The 27447-nt window shown below is 43.8% G+C and overlaps 1 protein-coding gene and 1 long non-coding RNA gene across 2 annotated transcripts in view; one reads left to right on the forward strand and one right to left on the reverse strand.

Moving 5' to 3' along the window:
- Positions 1 to 3400: 3400 nt before the first annotated feature.
- LOC125126831 (uncharacterized) lies at positions 3401 to 24949 on the reverse strand. Its single transcript, XR_007134798.1, has 4 exons — positions 24637 to 24949; positions 20894 to 20988; positions 7437 to 7518; positions 3401 to 3843 (listed from the first exon to the last, which is right to left on the reverse strand). It is a non-coding gene; the product is annotated as an uncharacterized LOC125126831 (long non-coding RNA).
- A 540-nt stretch (positions 24950 to 25489) lies between these two features.
- The window catches only part of SERTAD2 (SERTA domain containing 2), a 127639-nt gene continuing 125681 nt past the window's right edge, over positions 25490 to 27447 (forward strand). The window contains exon 1 of the mRNA XM_047781933.1: positions 25490 to 26189. The gene's annotated coding sequence lies outside the window, so the exon portion shown is untranslated. The remainder of the gene's footprint in view (positions 26190 to 27447) is intronic.

The raw sequence follows: 27447 nt of genomic DNA on the forward strand, positions 1-27447 counted from the left end.
TCACCTCCAACAACTCACATCCATTCTCACCTCCAAATATTTTAGCTGCAAAAATTTTTTGTTAAAATTTTAACTGGTCTTTTGCCTGGCTTTTTTTCAGGTCTCAAGTCTAGGAGCTGTTTCTAGTTTGCATGGTTGATAAAGGACTGTACTTTGTACCCCAGACTAGACTCAGAAGAAAGAGGCAAGTGCTCAGCCATTTCACAGATGGAAACAAATGCAAAAAGATAACCAAGCAGATGGCGCTTAATAGGTAAATTAAAGATGCCAGTATCCTGACTTTCAAATTTAGCTTAAAAATAAGTGTTTTCAGAGTTCCTGTCGTGGCTCAGTGGTTAATGAATTTGACTATCATCCATCAGGATGCAGGTTCAATCTCTGGCCTTGCTCAGTGGGTTAAGGATCCGGGGTTGCTGTGAGCTGTGGTGTAGGCAGGCAGCTACAGCTCCGATTCCACCCCTAGCCTAGGAACCTCCATGTGCCTTGAGTGTGGCCCTAAAAAGAACCTCCATGTGCCTTGAGTGTGCCTGTGTTAAATCCATATTCAGAGATCTAATTTGAAATTATTTTTTTCCCTGCATACCTTTTTTTTTTTTTGTCTTTCTGCCTTTTCTAGGGTTGCTCCCACAGCATATGCAGGTTCCCAGGCTAGGGGTCCAATCGGAGCTGTAGCCGCTGGCCTACACCATAGCCACAGCAACGAGGGATCCGAGCCACATCTGCAACCTACACCACAGCTCATGGTAACACAGGATCCTTAATCCATTGAGCGGTGCCAGGGATCGAACGCGCAACCTCATGGTTTCTGAGCCACGACGGAACTCCCCTGCATACCTTTTTATTGTAAGCAAGCCAGCACCCAAGATGTTACAGAGGTATGTGACTTTTTTTCAGTTAAGATGGCTTGACCTATATATAAGTACAAAAATCCCGGTTAGCCCAGACTCTCTTAAAGTGGAACTATAACACATTTCCCTGAGATAAAATGCCATGAAATCCTCTTGGTTTTTCTTTTTCCAGGAACCCTTTAGTCCAAAGGGGACAGGACTTAAGGAAAGAAAAAAATCATGCAAATGTGGGAAAAAAAAAAAACCGTGAAAGAAAAACAAAGGAAGAAAGACTCAGAATTGAAATAAAACCTACACAGAAGAAAAGGCAGGGGAAGCCAATGGAGTCGCCAATCAGAATCAAGGAACTGCAAGATCTGCGCGCGTACGTGTACGTATACACACACACACACACACACACACACACACTCTCTCTCTCTCTCTCTCTCTCTCTCTCTCTCTCTCTCTCTCTCTCTCTCTCTCTCAAGAAAAGGTGCAAAGGGAACGAAACTGTATGGGTGTGGAAGAGAGAGGGAGGGAGAAAAGAAAAGAAAAAAAAAAGAGAGAGAAAGATAAGGAAGAGGGAGATTGAAATCTAGAGCGGGTCAGGCTGGAAGAACAGGCAGGGTAAGACCAGAGACTGGGTGGGGAATCCCAGAACGATCTGTTTACAAAAAGATAGGCCTATGGAAATTCCACAAGTGACTTTTGAGATTCAGATCCGAAATAGAAAAGGATCCAAATCACACACAGTCCCTGTGTATTTCAACCGCCTGCTGAGGTTCCATCTAGATTAGAGGAAATTCTCCCAGGCCTTGAACAGACACTTTTTGAGATTTTTAGATTTCAACAGACCTAAATATCCACCACGTGGCCTCCGACTGTGCCTGGGGGGCCGGGCAACCGCCGCGGTCCCGCCCAGCCCGGGGACCCGCGGGAGCGCGCGGCGCGCGGAGGCCGCCCCCTCGGAACTCCCCTCGTATTGTCTGTGCGCCGGGGAGTCTCCGCTTCCCGGGCGCGCTCGGGGTTATTGTTCTTCTTTCGCCCAAGGGGAGGAGGGTGGGATGGGGTGGAGGAATCAGCAGGCAGGAGGGCAGTGGCGGGGCCGGCTGCCAATCGTGCAGGGGCGCCTCGGTCCTGGGACCCTGCGCCTCGGGGTCGGCCTGAGGCCCCCTGAGGTTGGGGAGGCGGGGGCGGGGGAAGGCGAGTGCCGCTGGGCGCCTCCCTGGGCTCCTTCCCGCAGGTCCCCAGCTTCTGCCGGGGAGCAGGAAGCCGGGCGAGTGTCCCGGTGCAGTGCTGTGGCTCCCGCGGCCGCCTAGGGGCTCGCAGCTCGGGGGAGGGACGCTATGACGCACCCTCCCGGTATTGGAACACTTCACCTTCTATTTATAGACACTCCTCCGACCGCGGACCTAGCTAGCCCTAGCTCTCCTTTCCTCCGTGGTGAAGGAAGAAACGAAAAACCCTACCTAGAATGGAATAGCTCCTAATACGCAATGACAAAAAGAATTCTATTTTGCTCATTCCTGCATAATTCCAACTATTACTTGCAGGTCTAGAGAGCTCTCTCAGTACAGGGAATCTCCCAATTTCCTGAAACTTTAAAACCTACACGTCTTTATTTTACATGTCTCTTAAACATGTCAAATAAATTCTTCTCTTGTGAGTTCATGAAATATTCGCCAAGAATTTGCTCAAACTGGTTAGGAGGAAAACCCAATGAATTAACGGAAAAGATGTTTCTAGCTGGCTTTCTACATTTGCTAAAAAACAGCAATTCTAACCATAAAATTTATTCAGAGAGGAAGCATGTAGAGGGAAAATATTGCACACTTCAAACAAAAGCCAAGTTTGTCTTAGGTTTTTGTTTTTGTTTTTTTTTAAATTGGGGCTTTTAGATACACACTTTATGCTTTTAGATGTACACCATCCATGTAATTATAGGTGATTAAAAATAATTCTTACCTAGTCATAGTAACATTTGCAGTAATTAAAACAGGGGATTTTTTAAAACTGTAATTTATTTCTCATAATTTGGTTGTTTGTGCTGCAGTCAACACTAAAGAGGAAGCATGATCATTATCTTTCATCTTGGTTTCTATTCAGTTTCACTTTCCAAACTCCGGAGTCGACCAAAGAAATACTGTCCTTTACATTTAAGAAAAAAGACATATGTGAATATAAGCATTTTTATATGCCTTTTTAAAAGACTTTAGAGCAACAAAATTGAGAGTGCGGAGATTTTCTGTTAGCCCTCAGGAGAGAAGAAAAGATGGTCAATTGGAACAGTGAGGTCTCAAGCAGGTTTTGTTGACCAGAGGAGTGGCCAGGAGCCCTGAGAATGGAGAACTCAGGCTCCCCGCTGATCAGGGAGAGCTAGGTTTTATAGGGCAGGGGGTCGCTTACTGAGTCACGTGGTTATGGGATGGTGGTGGGGATCTGGTCAAGGTGATACGTTTAATTTGGGGGGGGGGGGCTCACCATCCGCAAATGGAAGTTCCCAGCCTAGGGGTCGAATCAGAGCACAGCAATGCCAGATCCAAGCCACGTCTGCGACCTACACCATAGCTCATGGCAATGCCAGATCCTTAACCCACTGAGTGAGGCCAGGGATGGAAATGGCATTCACACGGTTACTAGTCAATTCACTTCCACTGCACCACAACGGGAACTCCCAACAGTTTTAATCTTTAGCTGGCCGGAAGGCTATCTTTGTTTTAGGGAACTCAACCGTCCAGATGGATCTGTCCGACAGTGTTCTGAGGTGGCGACAAGTCCGGGCTGGAGCGGATCTATAACTCATGATGACACTTTTATGGCTGCTTTGTTGCTCAGAGTTTCCACCTAAGATTCTTCCCTGTTTTTAATAGGAAAAGGGGTGAAGGTCTCTTCTTCTGCAGCTTCTTCCTGCTGATCAGAGGCATCAGTTGGAGGGTAAGGGAATCTGGTGGTATCTGTAGTTCTGTAAAGCCAGGATCAAGTTGACTCGCTTGTCTGTGACTGATTCAGTGGTTCTCTGAAAAAAAGAAGAAAACATACGAAACGGGCAGCCCAGCCATTAGGAGAAGGAAGAGAAAGACGAGAGGTGTGTGAATGGGGGCAGAAGGCCAGAGGCCCTGGGTCCCCTGTTGTTGGAACCAAGTTGCTTGTTCTCTTAGGCGTTTTATGCCTTCTCTGACCAGTCCTGATTCGTTTTTGTTTTTTTGCTTTTTTAGGGCCACATCTGAGGCATATGGAAGTTCCCAGGCTAGGGGTCCAATCGGAGCTATAGCTGCAGGCCACAGCAACAACAGCAGCAACTCAGGTTCTGAGCCGCATCTCCGACCTATACCACAGTTCACAGCGATGCCAGATCCCCAACCCACTGAGCGAGGCCAGGGATTGAACATGCATCCTCATGGATACGAGTTGGATTCATTTCCCCTGTGCCACAACAGGAACTCCCTGATTTGTTTTTATAAAAGCAACAACTCTCCTGTAGAGCGACACAAACTCCCTCTTTTCCTGCTGTAAGAAGGTCTAATCCTTGTCTATTTTGTAGTACTACTGTGGCCAGGGAGTCAATTTGATCTTGTAAATAGGCCAATCATCAGTTATTTCCTTGAGGGCCTTAGATATTTGTTGTGATAACAGTGAGTAGCGGTGAGTGACTACTCCCAGACCCGCTGTACCTGTTCAACTGCAGTTGTGATTCCTATCCTGGCCAATAGGGGTAGTAAATGTATTGCTCTTTTTGGCCTTAATAAAAATTGAGATGGGAATTGGGATGGGATCTGCTTCTAGAGAATATTGGATGGCTGGGGCAAGAAAGGCTAAATTACAAGATTCAGTCCAGTTAGTTGGTAGATGTGCATATGTACTGTTAGTGCAGAGAAACTAGGAATGAATGGCAAAAAGTGGTGTCAAAGAGTATGCAGATGGCAAGTGCAGTCTGTTGACGTGCAGTGGGTAATCCATCTACCCCCCTATAGAGGTGGGGGAGGTGTAGGTAACACCCTGAAAACTAGGTAGTACTGAGTATGACGCCCCCATGTCTAGTAAGAATGAAATAGTCTTACCTGCTACTGCCACAGAGACCTGAGGAACAGAGTGGTGGTAAGAGGGTGGGGGCCCAGTGGCCTCAGGCCCCATCAATCTTCTGTGGCCAGGGCCAATAAGTTGTGCATGTTGATCGTCTCTGTGGCTGGGGGTTTTGTGGGGGAGACAATGGGCTGCCCAGGCTTCCCACAGTCCACCTTCTAGTGTCTGGTTTGGCCGCATTTAGGGTAAGGGCCTTGTGGAGGCCTCGGATTGGGTCATTCCTGTGCCCAATGTCCCTCAAAACCACATTTGAAACAGGCCCCTGATGGAGGGATTGTTTTACTCTTTGTGTTTAATAAGCCTCGTGAGGGTCCTCAGTTTATTTTTTGAGGATTTCCTTGAAGGGCAGCAGCAAGAAGCTGGTATTTTGTCATCGATCGTTTTAGTTTGGGGGGCTTTTCTTCTTCCTCTCTAGTATTAAAGACCTTGAAGACAGCTTTAATAAGGTCCCTTTGTGGAGTCAGAAGGCCATCTTCTAGCTTTTGTGGTTTCGTTTTATATCTGGTGTTGAGTGAAAGATAAAGTGTAAGTGAAGATAGTCTGACCTTCCTCACTTTATAGGCTTACAGTGGTGTATTTGAGAATTGCCTCTGTAAGTCGGGACATAAAAAGAGCTGGATTGGGAGTTCCCATCATGACGCAGTGGTTAACAAATCCAACTAGGAACCATGAGGTTTCGGGTTTGATCCTGGCCTTGCTCGGTGGGTTAAGGATCCGGCGTTGCCGTGAGCTGTGGTGTAGGTCTCAGACGTGGCTCGGATCCTGCGTTGCTATGGCTCTGGTGTAGGCCAGTGGCTACAGCTCTGATTAGACCCCTAGCCTAGGAACCTCCATATGCCCAGGGAGCGGCCCAAGAAATGGCAAAAAGGCAAAACAAAAAACAAAAAACAAACAAAAACAAAAACTGAATTTTCTTGGGGCTCTTGTATTATTTTTCTAATTTTATCATAATCAACTATTTTTAGTGAGGATTTTTTTTTTTTTTTGGTCTTTTTGTCCTTTTAGGGCCACACCTGTGGCACATGGAGGTTCCCAGGTTTGAGGTCTGATCGGAGCTGTAGCCACCGGCATACGCCACAGCTACAGCAACGCTGGATCCAAGCCACGTCTGTGACCTACACCACAGCTCACGGCAATGCTGGATCTTTAACGCACTGATTGAGGCCAAGGATTGAACCCGAAATCTCATGGTTCCTGGTTGGATTTGTTTCCACTGTGCCATGACAGGAACTCTCCTAATGAAGATTTTTTTCATTCCCTCTATTAGGCAGGAGATAAAGTGGCCTCTCTTTTGCCTGCCTGGGGAGTCTGTTTGATAATTCCAATTAAGGTCCACACAAGGGATGGCCAGCATTCTAACGGGATTGTTAGCAGAGTCTTGAGTATGTAAGGTGTCTGCATGAGCTTGAGCTGCCAGCCAAATTCGTTCCTTCTTCTGGGAGGAGAGAGTAGAGCTAAGGATAACATAAACATCTTGCCAGGTCAGGTCTTAGGTGTGGGTGAAATATTGGAATTCTTTTGTGTAAATAGTGGGGTCTCAGGTAAAGAAGCCGAGGCGTTTTGCTATTTGAGGCAAGTCTCCCAGAGAGAAAGGAACATGAACTCTGACAATGCCTTTGGCTCCTGTGACTTCTCTTAAAGGAAGGAGAGGGGCCTCTGAAGATTGTGTTGTGCGGGATCTGGTCGCTGGAGTTAGGGGAGAAAGAAGGATTATGGCTGGGAGGAGGGGGTATATTCTGGCACAGGGGTCCAGGGTCATGAGGAATCAAAGGGGGAGCTGCGGCATCTACGGGGTCAAAGTCAGAAATGGAAGAAGCGTAGGGAGGAGAAGTTTTGGGTTCGGCTTGTTGGGAAGGTGAGGAGAGACCACGAGGAGGACGTTCATTTAGTAGGAGAACTGGTGAGAGTTACAGTCAGAGCAAAGAGGGCTGGGACCTTGCATAGACAAAAGCCTGGATACTGTGAACTGCTGACCATTTCCCATTGCTTTGAAGAAAATTTTCTAGATCACATCAAATTTGATAATCAAATGTGCTATTCTCAGGCCATTATCTAATTTGGCTTCCATTATCTAATTTATATTGGGGCCAGGCCACATTGCAGAAGAAAATGAGCCACTTGGGCTTAATACCTAGGTGGAGTCCCAGAGTTGAAAGATTATGAAGAAGACACTCGAGAGGTGTATCCGGTGGAGGGACAGAAGAGGAGGCACCCATAGTGTTAATTTGGGAGTGGAAGGCCGGTACATAGAACCTGTTAGCCCACCTAGGTGCTCTGAGACGCGTCCCCCGAGAAGGCCTAGGATCTGAAGTATCGAGTCCACCCAGACAATCAGAGGGGTGTCCCCTAGGAAAACCTGGGATCTGAGACAGAGGCTCTCCCCTGATCGGAAACATTTTTCCAGAGGAGAGGAAGCAACTGGCCCCTGGGACCGGTCGGGCCCCAGCTGACTGGATGTCCAGATTTTAGGAGAGTAGTATCAGTCTGGGTTGGAGATGAAAAAAATAGGAGAGCACCCTATTCACTCACCTTCCACTTGTCCTGAAACAAAGGTCGGTGTGGCGTTCATCATGGCCTGTATTCATCGGAAGTCACTTGAGACCTCAGAGCTCTACAGTCACAAAGAAGAGAGAGAGACTTTCACTCATCAGAGCGGTAGTTACTGGGAGAAAGAGCTAAAGAAAACTTCAGAGCTCACCAGGGAGTAGCCCTGGCCTGAGTCTTTAATTGTTCCCCTAGCCTCACTCTTTACTGAAAATCTCTTCGGTTTAGGAGATAGAAAGCAGGAAAAGAGTTTAAGAACAGAGGAGGTTTCCCCCCTTTTGGGTTAGGACTACTTGTACCTAGGACCTAGAAGGACCTTCAGAAGACCCCAGCGAGTGGCCCTGGCTGGTGTCTTCGTTGTCCATCCCAGCCTTAGAGCATTTGTGGAAACCTGGAAATGAGAAAGGGAGGGCCGAGTACCCCTCCCAGGTTTCGACCAAAATGTTAGTGCCCGGGAGAGAAGACAAGACGGTCAGCTGGAGCAGTGAGGTCTCAAGCAGGTTTAATTAACCAGAGAAGTAGCCAGGAGCCCTGAGAATGGAGAACTCAGGCTCCCCACTGATCAGGGAGAGCTAGGTTTTATAGGGCCAGGGTCGCGTACTGAGTCACGTAGTCGTGGGATGGCAGTGGGGATCTGGTCAGGGTGATAGGTTTAATCTTTAGCTGGCTGGAAGGCTATCTTTGTTTTAGGAAACGCAACCGTCCAGATGGAAATGTCGACAATGTTTTGAGGTGGTGACAAGTCCAGGCTGGAGCGGATCTATAACTCATGATGACACTTTTATGGCTGCTTTGTTGCTAAGACCCTCTCCCCCCTACACAAGCATAGCCTCCTCCATTATCAACATCACTCACCAGAACAGTACATTTTTTACCAAGGATGAGCCGACACTGACATTATGGTCACCCAAAGTCCATAGTTTATCTTAAGGTTCATTCTTGGCATCGTACATTCTATGGGTTTGGACAACTGTATAACAACATGTATTCATCTTTATAATGTCACACAAAGTATTTTCAGTGCTCTAAAAATCCTCTCCGTTCTGTATAGGCCTCTTATTAAAAGCCTAGCTAAACCACAGATTTGTTACCATGCAGGCAATTCTAAGACCACAAAATGCAAGCAGAATATCCAATGTGCCATTTTTTCTAACACCTTGTGTATAAAGTGAGGGATGTTTGCAAAAACAATATAGTTGACCCTTGAACAAAGTGAGGGAGTTAGAACACTGACCCTCCCACCCTCTGTGCAGTCAAAAAGTATAATTTAAGTGGGACCTTCGTCTTTCCATGGGGTTCCTCTGTATCCAAGTTTTCGCATCCTGTAGTACTGTAGTATTTACTATTGAAAGAAATTCTCCTATAAGTGCACCCACACAGTTCAAACCTGTATTATTCAAAGGTCAACTGTATTATAACATGATTTTGCTGTGGAGAATACTGGGCCCTGTTACTATAGAAGGCTTTAATAAAGATAAGAATGACCACAATAGCAATTGTTTTTTGTTTGTTTGTTTTATTCTTTTTAGGGCTATACCTGCAGCACATGGAGGTTCCCAGGCTAGGGGTCAAACTGAAGCTGCAGCTACCGACCTACACTACAGTCATAGCAACACTGGATCTGAGCTGCGTCTGGGACCTACATATCAGCTCATGGCAACACCAGATCCCTAACCCACTGAGGGAGGTCAGGGATCAAACCCGCATCCTCACGGATACTAGTCGGGTTTGTTGCCACTGGGCCACATTGGGAACTCCCAAAACAATCTCTTTTTGTACCGTTAGTGAGGTATCTTCTAAACACTGTTAAGTGAAAAAAAAAGAAAGATGCAGAAAGAGTATAAAATACACTACAAAAATCAATATAAATGCATACATTAACTTATATATATAAATGTATATTTTTATGGGAATATTTATGAAACCAGTAGCAATGTTTGACTCCTGGGAGGTGACCAGGAGGCTAGGAGGGGAGAGAAACTTATCTATCATTCTATTATCTATCCTTTTATATCTTTGAATTTTGTTACATGAGCATGTACCATCTATTAAAAATGTTTTAGCCTAAAAATACATTTAAAGGCCTTTCTAAATTTACCCACATATGGTAGATCTCAGTTTAATTTGTAGAAGTTCAATATTTTGCATTATTATAAATATTTTAAAGAAGTTTACGGTGATGAAATAGAACAAAACTAAACTAAATTAGCATTTATCCTCAACCCTTTTAACCTAGCTCTACCTGATCTGTGAATCATTATAGAAATGCTCTGCCCAGAGGTTGCTAGAACTCTATTATCAGCATTTTAAAAAAAGATGCTCAGTTATTGATTTTTTTAAATCTATTCTTGTGGCATCTTACCAAGGGAAGAAATGGCAATGTTAAATAAAGTTCATTGAGTATCTATTATAAAATAATTAGAGAGATTTATAACTCATCCATTTTATTGCACCAGACTATGAGTTAAAACAAAGGCATGTTTGGAGTTCCCGTCATGGCTCAGTGGTCGATGAATCCGACTAGGAACCATGAGGTTGCGGGTTCGATCCCTGGCCTTGCTCAGTGGGTTAATGATCTGGCGTTGCTGTGAGCTGTGGTATAGGTTGCAGACGTAGCTCAGATTCCATGTTGCTGTGGTTCTGGTGTAGGCCATCGGCTGCAGCTCCGATTAGACCCCTAGCCTGGGAACCTCCATATGCCGAGGGAGCGGCCCAAGAAATGGCAAAAAGACGAAACAAACAAACAAACAAAAACAAAGGCATGTTTATCAGAATCCATATTTCCTACAATGACTTTCTATGCTGGAGATCACATGGTTATACTTCAAATTATTCCAGTGGGGTTATGTACAGAGTGCTTCTGCCTTTTTAAAAAAGTGATAGAAAAAAAAAAAGGCATTGCGGTAGACGAGGGGCATGCACTATAGGGTAATATCAGAAATAAGCCAAATTATTTATGTTTTCAATTCCATTGTAGATATTCTTCCCCTCCCCTTTCCGGCTTTATTGAGATATAATTGACATATAATATTGTATAAGTTTAAGGTGTACGAAGTGTTGACTTGATACAGTTACATATTGCAAAATAACTTCGTAAGTATTTTTTACCTAAGCTCATGTAATTTTGTGCTGTAACTCTTTAGTATGACCACAGGGATGGGTACAGGATTGACTTTGCCAGGGTGGTTTCCTTCAGAGGACCCAGCACCAATGCCTTGTGATGAAGATGATGTTGAAGACAAGGAGGAGGTGAGGGAGGAGTATCTTTGAACAGACAGAAATATTGCTGTTCACGAGTATATAAGCTATGTAGAGTACTTTACCAGTCTGGCAGATAAAAAGAGCTCAAACTAGAATTATTATTGGAATGAGGAGAGGTTTACAATAGTTTCCGGAGTCACAAGTGGTGTTTGGAGTCATAGGAGAGGGCTCCCACATTCCACTTTCTTAAGAACTGCCAAGTCCTTGTGCAAGTTTCCCACCTTCATGACCGCCAAAGTGAACCCCTTTCATGATTCAGACTATCTTGAGGTGTCAGCTAGAGAAAGCTTGAATTAATGTTCAAATTAGCTTGAATTAATATTTTTAAACTCTCTCTATATTATATTGTATATTATAATACATAATATGTATTACTATATTACATATGACACATTATAGTAATATGTACAGTTTTTAAAACATTAATTCAAGCTAACTTTGCTTTCTCCTTTAGCTTATCTTTGCCCTAGCAATAATCATGGCTTTTAGGTGTCAGCGACATACATAACATGAATATAATATTAGAATAAAATATACTATGTATATAATATTAGAATTAAAAGACTATTTATCTGTGAACTTTCTGAAAGTATCTCATGTAGCATGTTGACCCAATCACCATGTAACTGATTGTCTGGCCATAACTGGAAGAGGACCTTATAAGACACCTGGCAGCTACTACTGCCCTATAGCATCCTAGATTTGGTTTGGGGTGGCTGCCCCCAAAGCTGGAAGAAAATGATAATCACCTGTGACTCATGCTGCGAGGCAGACACTTTCGGAGCAAAAAGCTTTCCTAGCTCCTGGCCATGCATGATTAGACCTGCATATATTCATGTGTCTGTGTATCCATATTCTGGTGGATGCTTGCATTGCTGCTGGTCTCAGCTTAGAAATGACACTGTCCAATAAATATACTCCAGTTAACTATTTAAGAACACGATTACATTAGTCAAAGGGGTGGGAGTGTTTGGTGGAAAGGGCCCCAGTTTGAATAATTTGTCCGGCAAAGCCTCAGGATACAGAAGAGTGAGGCTGTAGAAAACCTTATCTTTTGGAACTGGCCTAAGATATACGGACCTATATTATATCATGCATACAAAAGGATATAAGGTATACCTCATTTTTACTGGGCTTCAATTTATTGAACTTTGTAGATATGGTGTGGGGGTTTTTGTTTTGTTTTTTGTTTTTGTTCATTTGTTTGTTTTACAAATTGAAGGTTTGTGGCAACCCTGCATAAAACAAGTCTATTGGTGCCATTTTTCCAATAGCACACAATAGCATTTGTTCACTTTGTGCCCCTCTCTGTGCAAATTTTGGTAATTCTTGAAATAATTCAGACCTTTCCTTGTTACTACATTTGTTATGGAGATCTGTGATCAATGATCTTTGATGTTGCTATTGTTTGGGGGCACCACAAACCACGCCCCAAAAGACACAAACTTAATTGATGAATGTTGTGTGTATTCCGACTGCTCTAGCCACCCTCCTCTTGTCTCTCTCTCTCCTCCAGGACCTTCCTACTCCCTGAGGCACAACAATGTTGAAATTAGACCAGTTAATAACCCTACAATGGTCTCTAAATGTTCAAGTGAAAGGAAGAGTCACATGACTTTCACTTTAAATCAAAAGCTAGAGATGATTAAGCTTAGTGAGAAACGCATGTCAGAAGCCAAGATAGGCTGAAAGCTAAGCCAAGTTGTGAATGCAAAGGAAAAGTTCTTGAAGAATATTAAAAGTGCTATTCCAATGAATACACATGATAAGAAAACAAAAGAGACTTATTGCTGATACGGAGGAAGTTTAGTGGTCTGAATAGAAGATCAAATCAGCCACAACATTCCCTTAAGCCAAAACTTAATCCAGAGAAGGACCTAACTCTCTTCAATTCTGTGAAGGCTGAGAGAGAGGAGGAAGCTGAAGAAAAGTCTGAAGCTAGCAGAAGTTGGCTCATGAGGTTTAAGGAAAGAAGCTGTTTCTAGAACATAAATGTGCAGGGTGAAGCAGGAAGTGCTGACATAGAAGCAGCAAGTTATCCAGAAGGTCTAGCTGAGATACTTAATGCAGATGGTTACACTAAACAACAACAGATTTTCAGTGTGGATGAAACAGCCTTCTATTGGAAGAAGACACCATCTAGGACTTTCATAGCTAGAGAGGAGAAGTCAGAGCCTCGTTTCAAAGCTTCAAAGGACATTATCAGAGGCTAACGTAGCTGGTGACTTGAAATTAAAGCCAATGCTAATTTACCATTCCAAAAATCCTAGAGCCCTTAAGAATTATGCTAAATCTACTCTGCCTGTGCCCTATAAATGGAACAACAAAGCCTGGATGACAGCACATCTGTTTACAATAAGATTTACTATTTTAAGACGTTGAGACTTAGTGCTCAGAAAAAAAGATTCCTTTCAAAACATTACTGCTCATTGACAATGCGCCTGGTCACCCAAGAACTCTGATGGAGATGTACAATGAGATTAATACTGTTTCCATGCCTACTAACAGAACATCCATTCTGCAGCCCATGGATCAAAGAATAATTTCTACTTTCGAGTCTTACTGAAGAAATACATTTCATAAGGTTATCCCTGCCACAGATAGTGATGCCTTTGATGGATCTGAGCAAAGTCAATTGAAAACCTTATGGGGAGTTCCTGTAGTGGCACAGCAGACATGAATCCAACTGGGAACCATGAGGTTTCAGTTTCGGTCCCTGGCCTGGATCGCTGGGTTAAGAATCTAGCATTGCTGTGAGCTGTGGTGTAGGCCTGCAGCTGTAGCTCTAATCGACCCCTAACCTGGGAACTTCCATGTGCCATGAATGCAGCCCTAAAAAGCCAAAAAAAGAAAAAAAAAGAAAAAGAAAAAAGAAAACCTTCTGAAAAGGATTCATGATTCTAGATGCCATTAATAACATTTGTGATTCATGGGAAGAGGTCAAAATATCAACTTAATAAGAGTTTTGAAGAAGTTGAGTTCAACTCTCATGGTTGACTTTGAGGAGTTCAAGACTTCAGTGGAAGAAGTGCAGTGAAAACAGCAGGAAAACCAGACTTAGACGTGACGCCTGAAGATGTGACTGAATTGCTGCAATCTCATGAGGAAACTTTAACAGATGAGGAGTTGTTTTTTAGGGATGAGCAAAGAAACTGGTTGTTTTTTGTTGTTGTTGTTGTTGTTGTTGTTTGTCTTTTCTAGGGCTACTCCTGAAGCATATGGAGGTTCCCAGGATAGGGGTCAAATCGGAGCTGTAGCCTCCAGCCTACACCAGAGCCACAGCAACATGGGATCCGAGCCGTGTCTGCAACCTACACCACAGCTCACGGCAACGCCGGGTCCTCAACCCACTGAGCAAGGCCAGGGATCGAACCCTCAACCTCATGGTTCCTAGTGGGATCCGTGAACCACTGTGCCACAATGGGAACTCCAGAAACTGGCTTCTTGAGATGGAATCTACTCCTGGTGAAGATGCTGTGAAGATTGGTGAAATGACAACAGAGGATTTAAAGTATTACGTAAACTTAGTAGATAAAGGCAGCAGCAGGGTTTGAGAGGATTAAGTCCAATTTTGAAAGAAGTTCTACCATGGGTAAAACTCTACTAAACAGGCTGCAGAGAAATTGTGAAAGGTAGAAGCAATTGATCTGGCAAACTTCATTGCCTTACTCTTTTTTTTTTTTTTTTTGGTTTTGGTTTTTTTTGTTGTTGTTGTTTTTGCTTTTTAGGGCCCTATCCAGGACATACGGAGTTTTCCAGGCTAGGGGTCCAATCGGAGCTGCCAGCCTACATCACAGCCAGAACAATGCCAGATCCTTAACCCACGGAGTGAGGCCAGGGATTAAATCTGCAACCTCATGGTTCCTAGTCGGATTCGTTTCCGCTGCGCCACAATGGGAACTCTCATTGCCTTATTCTAAGAAATTGTCAGTCACCCCAGCCTTCAGCAGCCACCACCCATCAACATCAGGGCAAGATCCTACATTAGCAAAGAAATCACAACTTGCTCAAGGCTCAGATGATGATTAGTGTTTTTTATTTTTTGTCTTTTTAGTGCTACACCCATGGGCATATGGAGGTTCCCAGGCTAGGGGTTGAATCGGAGCTGTAGCCACTGGCCTGCGCCACAGCCACAGCAATGCCAGATCTGAGCCACGTCTGTGACCTACACCAAAGGTCATGGCAATGCCAGATCCCTAATCCACTGAGTGAGACCAGGGACCGAACCGAGTCTTCAGGGATACTAGTCAGGTATGTTACCACTGCGCCACGACAGGAACTCCCTTGATTTTATTTTTGAACCTATGTTTTGCATGCGAAGTCCAGCGGGGCATGAGCGGAGGACATATGCATGTGGTGTATGGCTGCTGTTCTTGCTGCCCCATGAGCACAGAATTCTGGTTGTCCCAGATGCTTAGGAGCTCAGCAAGATGGGAGCAGTGTTTCATCTTTGACTGAGTAAGTGTGGGTGCTGACAGTCCTGAGAGGTCATGCTTTCCATTCAAACCAGGACTTGTTTTGAAGACAGGAAAAGGGCAATGGTATTCTAAAGACAGGAACAGTTAAGGAATCTTATATCCTTTTTTACTTTTGATACTCCTTGTATTAGCCAATCACATATGCTGAACATGAAGATATAGAAGGGAAGGGAAATACAGGGCACCCTAAGAGTTCCAGTCATGGTGCAGCAGAAACAAATCCGACTAGGAACCATGAAGTTGTGGGTTTCATCCCTGGCCGTGTTCAGTGGGTTAAGGATCTAGTGTTGCTGTGGCTGCGGCGTAGGCTGGCAGCTATAGTTCCAGTTTGACCCCTAGCCTGGGAACCTCCATATGCCAGGGGTGCAGCCCTAAAAAGACAAAAACAAAAACAAAAACAAAAACAAAAAAAGCCAGGCACCCCATAGTTCCTTTTCCATTCAGTGCTTAAACATCAGTAAGTTGAAGGCAGGGCTGCTGTGGCATGGGTTCGATCCCTGGCCTGGGAAATTCCACATCCTATGAGTGTAGCCAAAATAAATAAATAAATAAATAAATAAATAATAGTGAGATTAAAAAAAAAAACAGCTGAATTAGTTTTGTGCAGCATTTCCACTGTTCTGGTAAAAAGGAAATATATAATCACCTACTAGTTACAAAATATGAATTAGATATTTTTAGTGATTCTGCTCATAAGTTAAATGCACTGATATTTGCATTTAAAACTGCTATTTTGGGAGTTCCTGCTGTGGCACAGTGGGTTAAGGATCCGACTGTAACCGCGGGGTTCACTGAAGAATCACGGGTTTGATCCCCTGCCTGGCGCAGTGGGTTAAAAGATCTGAGCTGCAGCTCAGATTCAATCCCTGGCCCAGGAATTTCCATATGCCATAGGCGTGGCAAAAACAAAACCAAAAAAACCCCTGATATTTCACAATAGAAAAATAATAAAATTCGGGCTAATAATTTTGATTTTTGCTTACTTAGAATAACATTAAATAACATTTTTTTTTTAAAAACCTGGCAAGTTGAGAGAGAGAGAGAGACTGTGGAAGAAAGGGAAAACATTTAATAGAACTTTTTTCAGGCCCTACACATTATAGTTTCATATCTATCATTTATGTTGTCTTGTAGCTCATGGAAACCCAAGCCTTTTTTTTCTAAAACTTGTCTCTGCTGTGAGTTCGAAAGCCCATTTTGAAACCTGGAAGTTAAGAGATGACTTTACTCTCTAAATCTTTGCTGTGCAATTTCTATACCCTGAGGGAACAGGCTGGGGTAGAGGAAATACAGAAAAACCACACTGAATACTGCCCCGTCATTAAAAACAAAAACAGAAGGACTATAAATTCCTTGAAGGCAAGGACTTTCTTCCCCTTGGGTTACCATAGTACTCTCCTATAGCAGGGCCTTGATAGCTGTCCTTTTCCTCAATAAGTGTTTGCTCACTTAAATTTAAAACACCCTTTTCGTCATGCTATTCCAGTTCTCAAACACCTTGAAAGGCTCCCTGTTGCCTTATCCTATGGATTGAAACACTAGGTCAGGCATTTAAGGTTCTATAATCTGGGGTCAATCTACTTTTCTGAATTCATCTCCCAAGACTCCCTAGACCCCGGTAAAGTAATGGTTGAACAAACATGGAATGATTGGATTACACAGCTCCTAGGAGGTACAGAAACTACAGATGGATAAATCATTAGCCCTTTTAGGGTTAGGTTTAGGTAATAGATGTGAGCTAACATTAATGTCCCAATACTGTGATGAGTGTTACAGACCGTAAATAGGAGTCCTGAGATATGCAATCCTGCTTCTGCAGAAATCAGGGACCCAGAGCCAGTCAGAGAGAAGCCTGCAGCTGTTGCTCAGTCTGCTAGGAAGAAGTGTGGGCCACTGGGCTTCCTGTACTCTCTGCCTGTGGAGCTTCCAACCTGGGCTCAGGGAAGCTCCAGGAGTTTGAAGGCCATGAAATCGTAGCCATTACTAAGTGTTAGAACTTCATATGGTGGTAATGAGCCATTAAGGAAAGATTTAAGGAGTTCCCACTGTGATGCAGTGGGTTAAGAATCTGACTGCAGTGGTTCTAGTCACTGTGAAGGTGTGGGTTCAGTACCTCACCTAGGAAGTTCCTAACTTCTGCAGCAGTGTGGCCATTAAAAAAAAAAAAAGAAGAAAGAAAAGAAAAGGAAAGCTTTGGGCATAGATAGGCTTTTAGGCAGTATAACCCAAACAGGGGCTATTCTCAGTGTACTTTTGTGGCGATCAATTGCGTTTCCAACATGCACATGTTGGGGGAGATTCATAACCTGAGAGGGCTGGGAGAAACTTCAAGAGTCATTGCATCCATTCCTGTCTTTAGGTTAGAAAACCCCTAAATATTTTTGGAAAATTACCTATCTATCCCCAAACCTTCTGGTAACTCCTTCACTTGTTTGTCAACCCTGATTTCAGGGAGCTATTAATGCTATCTAACCTAAATCTCTACAGCTCATTGTCTTTTTCCATCTCCTGTCTCTCCGTCAAGTTTAAAAGGCTTTTGTGTCTACCGCTTATTGACACAAAGCTAATACTACAGTTACTACTGTTGTTTCATCCTTATGTTTATTGTTAGCAATGACAGCACACTAGGAGGTATATAAAAGCATAAGCAAACACATTTTTAGGTCAGTGTTTTTATTTTTATTTCTTTTTTGGCTGCACTTGCGACATATGGAAGTACTCAGGCCGGGGACTGAATCTGAGCTGCAGCTGCAACCTATGCCACAGCTGTGGCAAGACCAGATCCTTAACCCACTGTGATGGGCTGGGATAGAAACAGCATCTCAGTTGCTGCAAAGGCAAATCCAGATCCTTAGCCCCCTGCATCACAGCAGGAACTCCTCAAGCTTTTTATTTTTAACTTTTTTTCTGTCTTTTGTCTTTTTAGGGCCACATCTGCAGCATATGGAGGTTCCCCGGCTAGGGGTCCAATTAGAGCTGTAGCCGCCGGCCTACGCCACAGCCACAGCAACTCGGGATCGCAACTCGGGATCTGAGCTGCTGTTTGGTGATCTACACCACAGCTCATGGCAATGGTGGATCCTTAACCCACTGAGCAAGGCCAGGGATCAAACCTACATCCTCATGGATACTAGTCGGGTTCGTTAACCACTGAGCCACGACGGAAACTCCCTCCTCAAGCTTTTTAAAATCCAGTAATGTTTGGGTGTTCCTAACTTGGAAATGGGTAACACAGTGGAAAAGTTGTATTCTACAACTCTGACTGTGGCCCACTCCTCAAGGGCCATCACTCCTCTCCCACCTAGCCTGGGAAGGAAACTTAGAAGCAGATAAATGTATATTAAACATACATGGGGGAGCAGAGAGGTGAAAGGAGACACCATGTGGGAGAAACTGTGGGGGGGCCTGCACGAAAACTGCCACAACTTCATGTGAAAACTGGAAGGAAATAGTTGAGTCAGAAGTGAGTCGTGGTAGCACCTTTCTTATCCTTCCCTCAAAGTACCCCAGCTAAGAGAAGAAATGAAAAACATTGATGCACCTTCTAATGAAAGACATACCAATGCCTGGAACTTAAGGCCATCCTGTTGTTTCTCACCCTTTTTCACTTATAAAATATTTAAAAGATTTATTTACCCATGTTGCAAGATGTACACTTAGTGCATTACTTCCAAAAGCTGCATGTTATTCCACAGCATCTGCTACACTTTATCTACCTTTTGTATTGTACAGGTAATACATACTAAATTTACCTATAATACGCTGCTACTTCAAGAGCTGCTGTGATGATTATCCTCAATTGTGCCCTCTCATGGACTTGTGCAAGAGTTTCTTAGAGGTGTAACTGCTGGGCTACCAGAAAAACATATGCTATATTTCATTACTTATTTCCAGGGTAACTCCAAAACGACTGTGCTGGGGAACTTAACTCCCAACAGCAATGCATGAGAGTTCATGCATGCTTCGTCCCCATCCTAGACAACACTTGGTATTTCCCGACTTTCACATTTTTGCCTATTTAAGGGATGTAGTGTCTTGTTTTAATATGCATTTATCTGATTACAAGGAGGGTTGTATATCTCTTTATCTTTTTTTTAAATTTAAGTATAGTTGATATTATGTAAATTGCAAGTGTATAATACAGTGATTTACAATTTTTAAAAGCTATGTTTCATTTATAGTTATTATAAAATATTTGCTATATCCCCCATGTTGTACAATATCTACTTGTTCTACTTCATCTGCTTATTAGTCTCTCAAGCTTCCCTTCTGTAAATGTGCCTGTCATATTCTTTGGCTATTTTTCCCCTGGAAAATAAACAGGAATTTTTTGTTTTGCAGGAATTCATAGTGTATTCTAGATATTAATCCCCTATTAATTTGCATTTGGAAATGCCTCTCAATCTATTAACTTTCTCTTAATATGTCTATTACGTTCTTTGTTGAACAGAAGTTGTTTTTTTTTTTTTTGTCTTTTTAGGCTGCACCCCCAGCATATGGAGGTTTCCAGGCTAGGGATCAAATTGGAGCCATAGCTGCCAGCCTACATCACAGTCACAGCAATGCCAGATCCTTAACCCACTGAGTGAGGCCAGGGTTCAAACCTGCATCCTCATGGATACTAGTCAGGCTCATTTCCACTGAGCCGTGATGGGAACTCTGAACAGAAGATTTTAATTTCATCATTCTTTTGGTTTTTAGTTTATGCTTTGAGAGTCTTATTTAAGAAATCCTTTCTTATCCTAAGATTCTAATGCTACCCTTCTGTTTTTACTTATTTTTCCCCTGTGTAGGTTTTTTTCTAAGTTTTATCGAAGTATAGTTGATTTACAATGTTGTGATAATTTCTGCTATACACCAAAGTGATTCAGTTATACATGTATACACATCCATCCTCTTTCAGATTATTTTCCCACATAGATTATCACAGAATATTGGGTAGAGTTCTCTGGGCTATACAGCAGATTCCCCACTGGCCAATCATTCCATATACCACAGCGTGCATATGTCAATCCCAAACTGTTTTAAATTTTTATTAGCTTTATAGTTTTCTCTTTCACTTTTAGGTTTTCTTTCTTTCTTTCTTTTTTTTTTTTTTTTAAGGGCTACACCTGTAGCATATGGAAGTTCCCTGGATAAGGGTTGAATCAGAGCTGCAGATGCTGGCCTACACCACAGCCACAGGAACATCAGATCTGAGCCACACCTGTGACCTATGCTGCAGCTTTAGGCAATGCCAGATCCTTAACCCACTGAACAAGGCCAGGGATTGAACCTGCATCCCCATAGAGGTTGGGTTCTTAATCCACTAAGCCACAACAGGAACTCCACTTTCAGGGGGTTTTTATTCATTGAAATTTCACCTTTGTATATGGTATGAGATATGTATGCAACTTTGTTTTTCTCCATGGTGAACCAATTTTCCCAATGTTATCTATGCTACAAAACCTCTGTGTTAGGTTGGATTATTATTCGAAATCCTTCACATCATCTCTGCTATGGAATTATACCCTCGTGCCTTTTGCCATGTGGTTCTGTAGCACCTTCCACTAATATGTTGGACTTGGCTGTGTGACTTATTTGGTCAATGGAATGTTAGGAGATGTGATGGGAGCAGAAGTGTTAAATGTGAGAGATCTGACTTCACCTCTTGAGCTCCTGTCATTGCCAGAATGAGACATGTGATAAAGAGTTTAACTTAACCTGTGTCCTAGAGTAGAGCCCAGCTGAATTCAGCCAAGTTCAACCAAGTCTTGACTAGACCAGATGAGATCAGTAGTCTCAGTTCACACACAGACCTGTGAGAGAGGACAAACAATAGCTGTTATAAACTAGTGATATTTTGGGGTTGTTTCATGGTATTATCATTGCAGCACTAGTTGGCTATTTTAACATTATTTCCTCATAGATTTATTTTTTGTTTTGTTTTATTTTTGGCCATGCCTGGCATATGGAAGTTCCCAGGGATGGTACCTGTGCAACAGCAGTGACCCAGGCTGATGCACTGAGAATACTGGATCTTTAACCCACTGTGCCACAAGAGAATTCCCTGATTGGTGATGTTACCATCACATACTAAGGTCTCATAGGAAAATGGGTTGTTTCTGAGTTATCTATTCTGTTCCACTGTTCTACATGTTTGCTACTATGAATTATACTGTCTTATCTGGAAGGCTAAATTCCCCTTTATGATTTTTTTTTTCAAAACGACCAGATTATAATGGAATTTAATCTTCCAAATATATTTAAGAATGTTTAATTTCCTCAAATCCTGTTACAAGTTTGAATGGTTTGCATTGTTTATGAACACATTTAGAGGTCATTGATACCTTAATAATGTTACTTGATCCTATCCACAAACATGATATGTATCCCTATTTAGGTCTTCCTTGAAGCCTTTTAATAACATGAACATTTTTTTCCATAAAAATTTTGTGCATTTTTTTCTTCGGTTAATTCCCTAAGACTTCAGCGTTTTGTTGCTATTGCAAATAGAATCTTATTTTCTAGTTTGTTAGTACTGGTGTGTAGGAATACTTTTGGTTTTCATGAATTGATTTTGAATTTGGCCACCTTGCTGTATCAGTTAGGATTAGGTTTGGCCATTTTTAACCACACACACAAACTTGAAATGTGACTCTCACCTATGAAGGAATTCTATCCTTCTCTACTTTGAAATCGTAAACTAGGAAGTTTCACACATATTGTAGATTTATACATAACATCAATGACAGTGATATTTTTAAGCTTATGAATTTACTGACTTCACCATACTTTAAGTGTTGTAGTTACAAGGTATGCCTATAGTATTTATGAAAGCAATTTGCCAACTTTATCCCTTTTATTTATTTATTTATTTTTAGAGATTGCCCTGTCAGTGTATAACACAGTCTTGTGCACAAGAAATGTAGAAAGGGAAGTGATCATAAAAGTGAGTGACAGAAACTTTATAGAAGGGAATATATGTGGGAGAAAGGAAACATGTGGGAAAGGAAAAGAAGGAGAAAGGAAGACACAAAGGTTCCTGAATTTTCAAATGGAATGAATAAACAGGGGGTTTCAAATCTAATATGTATTCAAGTTACCTGGAGTATTTGCTAAAAAAGCAGACATCTAGGACCAACCTACAGAGATGGTGATCTGAGAGAAACCTCAGGAATCTAGGTGGGCATTAGACAAGAAATACTGGAATTTAATAAATATTGGAATTTGGAGTTCCCACCTGACTAGTATCCATGAGGACCCAGGTTCAACCCCTGGCCTCTATCAGTGGGTGAAGGATCTGGTGTTGCCATGAGATCTGGTGTAGGTTGCAGACGCGGCTCAGATCTTGCATTGCTGTGGCTGTGGTGAAAGCCAGTGGCTATAGTTCTGATTAGACCCCTAGCCTGGGAACATCCATATGCCACTGCTGTGGCCCTAAAAAGACAAAAAAAAAAAAAAAAAGAGAGAGAGAGAGAAAAGAAATATTGGAATTTAAGAAATACCGAAATAGGGTGAGCACAGAATTAGAAAATGACACATGGTGGGGACTGGAGGCATGCCAATAACAACTGACAAGGGAGCAACTTCTGCCACAGGATGCTAACCCTAGCTATTTGGAGATCCTCTGAAAGATACAAGTATATGTCTAGACTCAAAATCTTCTGTGTTTTTAGTACCATCGGCAGTATGTAAGATAATATTGATCAATTATATTTACCTGAGCCTTAAAATGACCTCATGTGAAAGAAATTAGAAACGAACTTTCTAAAATGCACATTCTTTTTTTTCTTTTTCTGTCTTTTTGCCTTTTCCAGGGCTGCTCCTGTGGCATATGGAGGTTCCCAGGCTAGGGGTCGAATTGGAGCTATAGCTGCCAGCCTACACCAGAGCCACAGCAAAGCAGGATCCGAGTTGCGTCTTCGACCTACACCACAGCTCATGGCAATGCCAGATCCTTAACCCACTGAGCAAGGGCCGGGATCGAACCCGCAACCTCATGGTTCCTGGTTGGATTCGTTAACCACTGAGCCACAATGGGAACTCCTTTTCTTTTCTTTTCTTTTTTTTTCCTGTCTTTCTAGTGCTGTACCTGAGGCATGTGGAAGTTCTCAACCTAGGGTTTGAGTTGAAACTGTAGTTGCTGGCCTACATCACATCCATAGCAACGCCAGACACAAGCCACAACTGCAACCTACACAGCAGCTTGTGACAACACCAGATCCTTAACCCACTGTGAGGCCAGGCATCAAAACTGCATCCTAATGGATACTAGTTGTGTTCCTTACCACTAAGCTACAATGAGAACTCCCCATTAACACATTCTTAAATGCAGTATAATAACCCACATGAGAAATGGAGCTGATTTTCCCCACATAAGGGATCCGGTTTGTTTAGAGCATTGCAGGGTGACCTGGCTAAGGGAACATGGTCCACCTCCTGCATCACTATGTCCTGGGGTGAAGATGTTGGCCTCCCACACTGCCAAACTCCAAAGAAGTTTCAACACACTGAAAAGCAATGCATACACAATCTGCAGACAAGAGAAGTCTGCAGCACAGTCCATTTTCTTAGGTGGATTCAGGACTACAGGCTGAACTCCTGGAATAGGGTAAAATCATAAAGAGAAGAGGTAAGAGGTGTCAGGCTGAGTGTCACAATTAGGGCTTAGGGGAAGGATCCACACTCTAAAATGATAATAATCAAGGAAAGCCTCTACACGACTACAATAAGCCTGCATGTTCACTTATTATCTCTCCTCTGAATTCCAGACCACTGTACGTTTTAATCTTATAATTATGGGAAAAAAAAGATCTTGCTCATGTCAAGATCATAAATCAACCCCAGGTCTCTCTAGGTGACTTGCCTATGGAAAATGGATATTGAGTATTTGGATTTGAAAATCTTTTTTTTCTAGGGATGTGATATGTGGTTTGCCTTTCCTTAGTTTCTTGAGAGGAAGCTAATAAATTTCAAATAACCTGCAGAAATGGATCTTGTGGGAAAGAAGATGGATTTCTGCCAGTGTTTTTGCTTCTGAGGGCATCTCTATTCAGGTTTATTAGTGATTGCAATTACTTGCAAGTACAAGTATGTGGAAAGCGTTAAGGTTTGTAGAATGGCTGCTAGACAGTAGGCAAGATATTGAGAAAAAGCCATTGGGAATGGGCAGCCAGAAGATCTAGTAGTAAGCGCGCCTTAGTTTTCGTCAGGGTACCAGGTGAGGAGAGTGGGTAGGGAAGTGGAAGAGTGGTGGAAGAGGAAGGGCTGAAGGAAACTAAGATGTACTCGTACATGTATGAAGAAAACAAACGACAAAGCCCGTACAGCTTCGCTCGTGCCAGTTTAAGAAGTGCCTCTGCTAGAAACTCAATAAAGAAATGGTATGTATTTAGGAGCTGTTTCAACCTGTCCACACCCTTCCCTGACTTCCCCAGAAAACAGGCAAACAAGGAGGCAAATACCATTGCCAAGTCTCTGGCGTCCAGCTCCCTCAGCTCCCAGAACGTCACACGGAGCTGTCTCCAAGAGTGGGCACTGCACAGACGTGGGGCAAAGTTTTGACCTGATTCACTCCAAATCTGTCTGCCTCTCAGGGGTGGGGTTTGGCGGTAGGGGCTCCAGGGCAGCTCGAGGCAGAGACTGAGCAGGAGGCGTACAGCAGAAGCAGCAGCAGCAGCCTGCACGCTCAGTAAGGAGCCAACCTCCGCCGTCACCTCCTCCTGCCGGCGCGGAGTCGGAAGCACAGCCAGTCGCTATTGCTGTCACGCCGCCAGCAGCGCGGCCCCTCCCCACCCCGGCACGGCCCCAGCCCTCACACTGTCATTTGCTTGACTGACCCGAACCGGGCGGAAGGGAGGACTCCGGCGCGGGAGGGAGAGGAGAGCATTGACCCGCCCACTCCTTCCCCTCTGGCTTGCGGCGGACACCTTCTCCTCCTCATTGGTCACACATTTGCGTCCATCACCCCCAGGCGGCCCTCGGATTGGTAGAAGGCTCACTTCGGGAGCGAGGAGAGCAGAGTGACTCCGCCGGTCTCCCGCGCCTCCTCTTTCCCTCCACCCCCCACTTCAACGTCCACCCACCTCTCCCCACCCCCAACTCCACTTCCCCCGCCCTGTTCGCGGCGGTGTCCTTAGAAGACTCATTGGGCCAGGGGCGAAGCCAGCCGCCTATCCAGCCGCGCCGTCATTGGCCGACGCCCACGCCCGTCGGCGCGGCGGACTCCCCTATTGGGTGACTTCACTCTGCTCCCCGCCTCCCTAACGCCTCGCCTTCTCAGTCGCCTCCTCCCCTCCCTGCTCTTCCACGGCCCCCTTTCCCCTTCCGTCCCCGCCGCATCTCCCCTGTCCAGCTGGGCGGGGATTGCTGTACGACTCTGTGAAGTCTGTGAGTCACTGCACAACCCATCAATCCAATTAAATGTCTTGAACGAGCCGAGCAGGCGGTGCTGCCACTGCCGCCGCTCGCCCCGCCGCGGCCGCCCCTGCTCGCAGCGCCCCTCTGATCCATGGCTGTCTGTACTTGTTACTGTGTAACCTCCTCCTCCGCCTCCTCCGCCTCCTCCTCAGGAGCCGCTGCAACTTCCCCTCAGCCAGCCTCCTCCTCTGCTTGGGGACTGCAAAGGCATGGGATAGACCTAGAGCCACTTCTGTCTCCCCGCCAGCCCTCGATCAATCTCCTCCCTTTAAATTAAAGTCTGTTCCTCGCTCCTCGTCGTTTTAGAGATTTGTCAGTCTTTTATTTCCTCTGATTTTATTTTCTCTCCCTGGGGCAAGGGGTCGCAGGGGCCGGTGGGTTTATTTTAGGGAAGGGGCTGTCCACCCTCTCCCGGTTTCTTCTCCTCCCTTTTCGGCCGTGACTTGATTTCCCAGTTCCTCTCCGCTCCCACCCCTCGAACTCACCGTCCTGCACGTGAGTGACGCACCGACACCCCCCGCCCACAGTCCAGACGTCCCTCCCTCGCAGCCACCCCGACCCGTCTCGGAGCTGGACCCGGTGCCGACTTCGCAGAAGGGTGAGTACCGTGTTGGGTTGGGGAGGGGGTAGGGTGGATCTGGAAAAATGTTGTGGCGGGTCCACTTTGGGGAGGGCAGGGATCACGTTGTGGGCTGGAGGTTCCTGGTCCGGCGTGGATTTGAGGTGGCGACTGCTTCCCTCCCTCGCTCCCTTTCCCCCCGCCCCTCGACTCCTTATTCACCAGCCTTACTGTATTTCTAGGTATTGCCAGACTTCCACCATCGGGGTATTATAACGCTTATAAAATGAGCGGCAATGGTATGCTTTCTTAGTGAGCGATCATAGCGATTTGATCTGATAGACCGTGACCTGCCAAAAAGTGTAAAACTGCTAATGAGTACGTTTTCCTCCAAATCAAAGTTAAAACTTTTAGTCAATAAAGGCAAAGCAAAAGGTATTTGTAATTTGAATGTGTGGACCAAGAGAAGATAGGTTGCCTAGTGGCATGGCTTTGTATTTTTAGACTAGTGTGGTAGGTCCCCTTTTGAAAAGAATATGGATTCGGTATTAACTGAAGTACAGGTTATGAAGTCTTTGAACCTGTTGGAGGAATGCAAGGTAAGATGGAAATCTAGCTTGACACTTCGTCTTTAGCTCACCTTTATTCCAGCAAGAAATTAAAACACAGAATTTTGTATTTCTCGGTCACCAGGCACAGTGGGGTGTGTTAAGGGCAAATAGGGATTTTTTTCCTTTTGATATCCCTCTTTTATATACTTGATTACTCTTGAACAAAATTTTAATTTGGTTTTTTGGTTGTTGGCTGTTCAAAGGTATGCATACTTGCCCATATATGCTTTATGAGAATTTCACCCTATGCATCTTTAATATTAATTTGAGGTAAAAGTCATGAGGAATAGTTAACTCTGATTCGCCTTCTGAGGTCACTTTTGAGAATACAGCCTATTTAAATTATTACTCTTTTTGAATCATGTTCTGGTATAGTTGTCCACAAGATTCAAATTAGGCCAACCCCAACATGTTTTGAAATATTAAAGTACAGGGAAGGCCTCTTAGTAGTTCATTCTCTCCTTCTCTTTCAGACTAACCAGAATAAGTTGTTGCTAAATTTAATTGTAAAGAATAGACTGTTCCTGTACTGAAATCTGCCAAGTTTCTCCGGAAATTTCTTTTTAAAGAGGAGAGATGTGTTTATGATCAGCCCAAAGTGGTGAAGTTGACTCAAATGTAAATGCTATCATAAGGAGATTCTTGTCATAAGCCCCCAAACCTTGCAATGTTTTGGGAAGACTTAT

This window comes from Phacochoerus africanus, chromosome 5, assembly GCF_016906955.1.
Source record: "Phacochoerus africanus isolate WHEZ1 chromosome 5, ROS_Pafr_v1, whole genome shotgun sequence".
NCBI classification, from domain to species: domain Eukaryota; kingdom Metazoa; phylum Chordata; class Mammalia; order Artiodactyla; family Suidae; genus Phacochoerus; species Phacochoerus africanus.